At 44.0% G+C, this 6,585-nt stretch overlaps 1 pseudogene; it reads right to left on the bottom strand.

Moving 5' to 3' along the window:
- LOC102191401 lies at positions 4,793-6,172 on the bottom strand (annotated as a pseudogene).

Raw genomic sequence — 6,585 nt, 5'->3', positions numbered from 1 at the left:
GGTACCCACGGCCTTACATGACTGGCGCCCGGCAGCCTCTCTGACCTTACATCTTGCATCCACCCCACTGCACCCTACCCTACTCCTCTGTTGAAGTCACTCTGGCTTTTTGTCACTCCCTGGCCTAATTTCCCAACTTAAGACCTACTATTGCTGCCCACCCCCCTCCCCGGAGCTCTCACCTCCAGGATCTTTGGACATCTCATTTCTACACAAGCCTTGGGACCTTCTGCAATGCCACCTCTAAATAGAAAGCCCCCTCCCACCTTCACCCCCAGCACATACAGCCAAGACTTTTCCAGATCACCATGCATATCACAGAAATGGCTAGCAATGATGTGCCAGGCACTGCCCAGGGCACTTTACACAAACACTGAGTCATTTCTCATATTCAGTTATTATGTTATTATTCCCACTTTAAGATGAAAAACTGAGGCCTAGAGAGGTCAGTACCTTCCACAAGGTCACACAGCTTGAAATTGGAAGAGCTAGATTCAAATGAAGAAGCTCTCGCCCCAGAGCCCAAGCTATGAGTGCCTACAGTATTCTTTCTCTCTTTGCACTAGGAATTCAACAGATATTTCTTGAATGCATTATTTAATATATAAACACATAGATTTTAGAAACAGAAAGTCCTGGATTGAATCTTGGCTCCGTTACTCACTGTATATGTGAATATCTGAGTTTCCATCCTATTACTACCACTTTTCAGGAATGACCTAAATCAAATCCCTTATGACTATACAGTGGAAGTGAGAAATAGATTTAAGGGCCTAGATCTGACAGACAGAGTGCCTGAGGAACTATGGACGGAGGTTCATGACATCGTACAGGAGACAGGGATCAAGACCATCCCCATGGAAAAGAAACGCAAAAAAGCAAAATGGCTGTCTGAGGAGGCCTTACAAATAGCTGTAAAAAGAAGGGAAGCAAAAAACAAAGGAGAAAAGGAAAGATATTCCCTTTTGAATGCAGAGTTCCAAAGAATAGCAAGGAGAGATAAGAAGCCTTCCACAGTGATCAATGCAAAGAAATAGAGGAAAGCAATAGAATGGGAAAGACTAGAGATCTCTTCAAGATAATTAGAGATACCAAGGGAACATTTCATGCAGAGATGGGCTCGATAAAGGACAGAAATGGTATGGACCTAACAGAAGCAGAAGATATTAAGAAGAGGTGCAAGAATACACGGAAGAACTGTACAAAAAAGATCTTCAAGACCCAGTTAATCACGATGGTGTGATCACTCACCTAGAGCCAGTCATCCTGGAATGCAAAGTCAAGTGGGCCTTAGGAAATATCACTATGGACAAAGCTAGTGGAGGTGATGGAATTCCAATTGACCTATTTCAAATCCTGAAAGATGATGCTGTGAAAGTGTTACACTCAATATGCCAGCAAATTTGGAAAACTCAGCAGTGGCCACAGGACTGGAAAAGGTCAGTTTTCATTCCAATGCCAAAGAAAGGCAATGCTAAAGAATGCTCTAACTACCACGCAATTGCACTCATCTCACATGCTAGTAAAGTAATGCTCAAAATTCTCCAAGCCAGGCTTCAGCAATACATGAACCATGAACATCCAGATGTTCAAGCTGGTTTTAGAAAAGGCAGAGGAACCAGAGATCAAATTACCAACATCTGCTGGATCATCGAAAAAGCAAGAGAGTTCCAGAAAAACACCTATTTCTGCTTTATTGACTATGCCAAGGCCTCTGACTGTGTGGAACACAATAAACTGTGGAAAATTGTTCAAGAGATGGGAATACCAGACCACCTGACCTGCCTCTTGAGAAACCTGTATGCAGGTCAGGAAGCAACAGTTAGAACTGGACATGGAACAATGGACTGGTTCCAAATAGGAAAAGGAGTACATCAAGGCTGTATATTGTCACCCTGCTTATTTAACTTATATGAAGAGTACATCATGAGAAACGCTGGGCTGGATGAAGCACAAGCTGGAATCAAGATGGCCGGGAGAAATATCAGTAACCTCCGATATACAGATGACACCAACCTTATGGCAGAAAGTGAAGAAGAACTAAAGAGCCTCTTGATGAAAGTGAAAGAAGAGAGTAAAAAAGTTGGCTTAAAGCTCAACATTCAGAAAACTAAGATTGTGGCATCTGGTCTCATCACTTCATGGCAAATAGATGGGGAAACAGTGGAAACAGTGTCAGACTTTATTTTTTGAGCTCCAAAATCACTGCAGATGGTGATTGCAGCCCTGAAATTAAAAGACGCTTACTCCTTGGAAGGAAAGTTATGACCAACCTAGACAGCATATTAAAAAGCAGAGACATTACTTTGTCAACAAAGATCAGTCTAGTCAAGGCTATGGTTTTTCCAGTGGTCATGTATGGATGTGAGAATTGGACTATGAAGAAAGCTGAGCGCCGAAGAATTGATGCTTTTGAACTGTGGTGTTTGGACTGCAAGGAGATCCAACCAGTCCATCCTAAAGGAGGTCAGTCCTGGGTGTTCATTGGAAGGACTGATTTTGAAGCTGAAACTTCAATACTTTGACCACCTGATACAAAGAACTGACTCATTTGAAAAGACCCTGATTCTGGGAAAGATTGAGGGCAGGAGAAGGGGACGACAGAGAATGAGATGGTTGGATGGCATCACCGACTCAATGGACATGGGTTTGGGTAGATTCCGGGAGTTGGTGATGGACAGGGAGGCCTAGCATGCTGCAGTTCATGGGGTCACAAAGAGTCAAACACAACTGAGCGACTGAACTGAACTGAACTGAACTACTACTTAGACAACTGTGTGGTCTCAGGTAAATTAGTTAAGTTCTCTGAGCTATGGTTGTCTTATCTGTAAGAAGGAGAAAACAGTAATACTTCCCTAAAATGCTTTTGTAAAGAAAAAAAAAAAAAGACATTTCATGCCAAGTGCCCTGCACAGAGCTTGAGTTGGAAGGAAATGTCAGTATTATCACCTGTATATAAACTCTTCAGGATAACTTCTCGAAAAACTTTAAAATCCTTGGAGCTTCCCTGGTGACTCAGTGGAAAAGAATCTGCCTGCCAATGCAACAGACAGAGGTTCAATCCCTAATCCAGTAAGGATTAATTAATTAATCCCTTAGTTGCTTTGGAGCAACTAAGCGCATGCACCACAACTATTGAGCCTGTGGTCTACAGCCTGGGAGCCACGGCTATGAGCCCAGGTGCTGTAACTACTGAAGTGTGTGGTCTGCAAAGAGAGAAGCCACGGCAATGAGAAGCCTGAGCACCACATCGAGAGAGTAGACCCGCTCACCACAACTGGGGAAAGCCCTTGAAGCAACGAAGACCCAAAACAGCCAAAAATAAATAAAATTATTTAATAAAAACCTTAAAATCCTTTATAAGCCAATATCACTTCATTCTTTATCATTGTCCTTAAACTTTTAAGTTGTCTGGTGGACATCCAAGTAAGTTTTCTGGGTGGGGGCGGGGGGAATCCAAATACTTATAAACCACCAACTTGTGCTCTTCGTATTCACCCAACTTTTGTACCATATTGCTCACAGGGCCGCTGGCAAGAAAGGCAGGAGGAAGCTATTATTAGCCTGCTTTTCATTGGCAGGAAATTGCAGGGCTGAGAACTGAAGAGGTTTAGATCAGTAACTGAGCTGAGGAGCTCCTGCTAGTCCGACAGACCTTCGGAAACTAGAGTCCGATGTTCTTTTTTTCACATGTTCACTTCCCTCTGTGAGTTTGCCATTTGAAAATCTCATGTGTCAGCCAGACTTCACTCACCCACCACCTGCCCATCAAACACTTGGAAGAATCTTACCAGTGATAAAGATGGATCTTCAAGCATCCACCTGCAGGGGGCGCGCTTTGAGATACCGCTGGCAGATTGCAATCAGAGATTGTCTCTAGGAAACAAAGGGGTCTAGGAAAGCCGATCTACAGTTCTAGTCTAATAAGGATTAACTTTTACTACAGGATGGGACTGTAGAAAGAACTTGGCCTAATGCCCTCAGATTACAGGTGGGGAAGTGAAGCTCACCAGCACAGTGATTTCACAGCAGTCTTTATTTATTTATTTTGGTTTCCAGATTTTGGCTTTATTTGCAGTACAGAAATCATTTGGAGACATCACTGAAGCAAAGGTTCTGTCAAATCAATACTGGGCTGCAGCTTGGTCCGTTGAAGAAGCCACATCTGGGATACAGAAGAAGCTCCTATGTTTACCTGCTTTATGATGGGTTTCTTTCCCCTCCGTGCTCATCAGTTTTAATAGGTTAAAACACCACACACAGGCTTCCTCCAAAAGACTATCCAAGTCTGGAGTTTGGTTAGAACTGGAGGCCCATGTAAACCAAGCTTGTGGCTGGGCTGGGTGGGCACTGTCCTGACACATGACGTGAACGGAAAGGGGTGGGGAGGAGTAAGGGACGCTGTCCCCGGTTACAGACATTCAGTTCTGAACCTCCTCACCGTCAAGAGGACAAGATGGCATGCAAGCTGCACTGACCCAGCTCTGGAACAGCGGAAGCTCACAACTGCAAAGGCTATGCTGATTAAAAGATACAAATACTGTATCAAGTTTTCTGTATCAGTATCACAAGGCTTTAAAACTGATCCTTCACTAGAAACACAAGCCAGTATTGGTTAAATTGAACAGAACGTGAGAACCTGCTAATTCGGAAGAGCCACTCCATGAAAACAAGTTAATATATGATATTAGAAAGGGGAGGAATATTTACTGGTACAGCACTCTGGAATCTCTCAGTTTTGATTACAAAAGCAGGCCTTACAATACTGATTTCTTACAATATGCATCATTTGCCAAATTTTAAGTTTGTCCTAATTAGATGATAACATGTACTGCTGTTAGTCTTCCCCATAGATGTCATTTTTCTTGCACTTAATTTCCTCAAAGTCAAACTCCATCATCCTCTTATAGATGTCCTTAATGTCATCACAGGTTGTCTCAAAAGTGAGTTTTTGCATCATAGGTACGGGATATAAAGATCAGGCTTTCTGTTCCCAAGTCTTTTGGTACAAGGAGGTCACTGATGCTAACGAATTTCTGCTCAATTGGTTCCAAGAACTCCAGGGCTGATCTGATTTCCTTCTCGGGCTCCTTGGTCTCCACCATTGTGCTGGCGATGGCGATGTACTTGCCTTCTGCGGCCACATTGTGTGCAGAGGGGATCATGCAGAGGTAAATATCTGACATCCGGTTGACTTGGTTTGTGGAATAACGATCTGGCAGGAGTTGGCGTCATTGGTGTTTTTGATGGGGTGGCTGAGGATACAGATGACTCTGATCACCTGGCCCACTTTTTCTACTCAATCTTTCACATAGCTGGGATCGCAGATGAGCTGTTTACAGCGAGCAATCTCTCCTTCAGATTTTACACCAATCACCTTTCCATTCTGCATAATAACTTCTTCAACTGGTTTAGTCAGCATGTAGGTACCTCCATAAATAGCACTTAGCCATGCAGATCCCTGTGGCAGTTCTCCAAGGCCGTTGAGTGGATAAAGGTATGGGCTTTTGCCATATCTTGCCAAAGATTCGCTATAAAGTTTAATCCTATTAATGGTTTCACAACATGGCTGATCTAAATAGTCATCAGTTCTGTCAAGTGCCAGGGCATGACCAGTAAAATCTATAACATCTTGGCCCAAGTCAAATTTCTTATACACCTCTCCACTGATGTCTTCTTAGGATCAATGCCCTCAAAAGTTCAAGGATTGTTCTCATCGAAGTTGGCGACATATACCAGGAATTTTCTGAATCGACGTTTTTCAAACAGCCCCATTAGGCTAGATGCCAGGGCTTCTGCTTCAGTGGACGGAACCTTGTAGATCTTTCCTCGCTTATAAACAAAGCTCCCTTCAGTTACTTTGAAATCCAGATGGCAAGTGACCTCCGTAAAAAGCAGCATCTTAACCAGCTGACCATTTATTTGCCATAAGGAACTTGGGGATTAAGTCACCATTCCAGTCTCTTTCTCTGCCCATGGATGCTGGTGGAGCTCTGGGTATCTTAAATCTTTTGTAGAAATCTTCCAGCGGTGTTATAGATTCACTCTCTCCTCCATAATACGGGTTTCTATCCATGTGAAGAACTTTCTTCCCATTCACTGACATTTTTCCTGACAGGATACATTCGGTCAGGCCCGTGCTCAGCACGATCACGTCGTACTCCTCATTCATGGCAGGGCTGGGCGCCGACGGAGACCCAGAGACTCAGAGCTCTAGGGGTCTGGGGCTGCGGCTCCCCGAGGAGGAGGCAGACGGGCGCCCGAGGGAAAAGGGAAGCAGAGGCAGAGACTACACGGAGCTGGCGAGCGGGGAAGGTAGGGAAGGCTGCGAGGGAGCCACAGCAGTCTTTAGACTGAGAAAGTGAGCTCCTAAATCCCCCTTCACTGCAGTGCCCTCCATGTGCTCTATCAGTGAGCTCCACCCAACATATTACTTTTTATATGAATTCTTTATTAGAGACATTTTGGAAGCAATGCCATTGATTCCAAAAGTTGCTCTAATGGTGGAAAAAATAGGCAGCCAGTGGCCCAACAGTGACGACTGTCAATGGTCCTGACCCTTTGGCCATCCTCGAAAGCATACTG

Source organism: Capra hircus, chromosome 28, assembly GCF_001704415.2.
Source record: "Capra hircus breed San Clemente chromosome 28, ASM170441v1, whole genome shotgun sequence".
NCBI lineage: Eukaryota > Metazoa > Chordata > Mammalia > Artiodactyla > Bovidae > Capra > Capra hircus.
The sequence above is the reverse complement of the archived record's forward strand: the minus strand, read 5'-3'. Positions and strand labels throughout refer to the sequence as shown.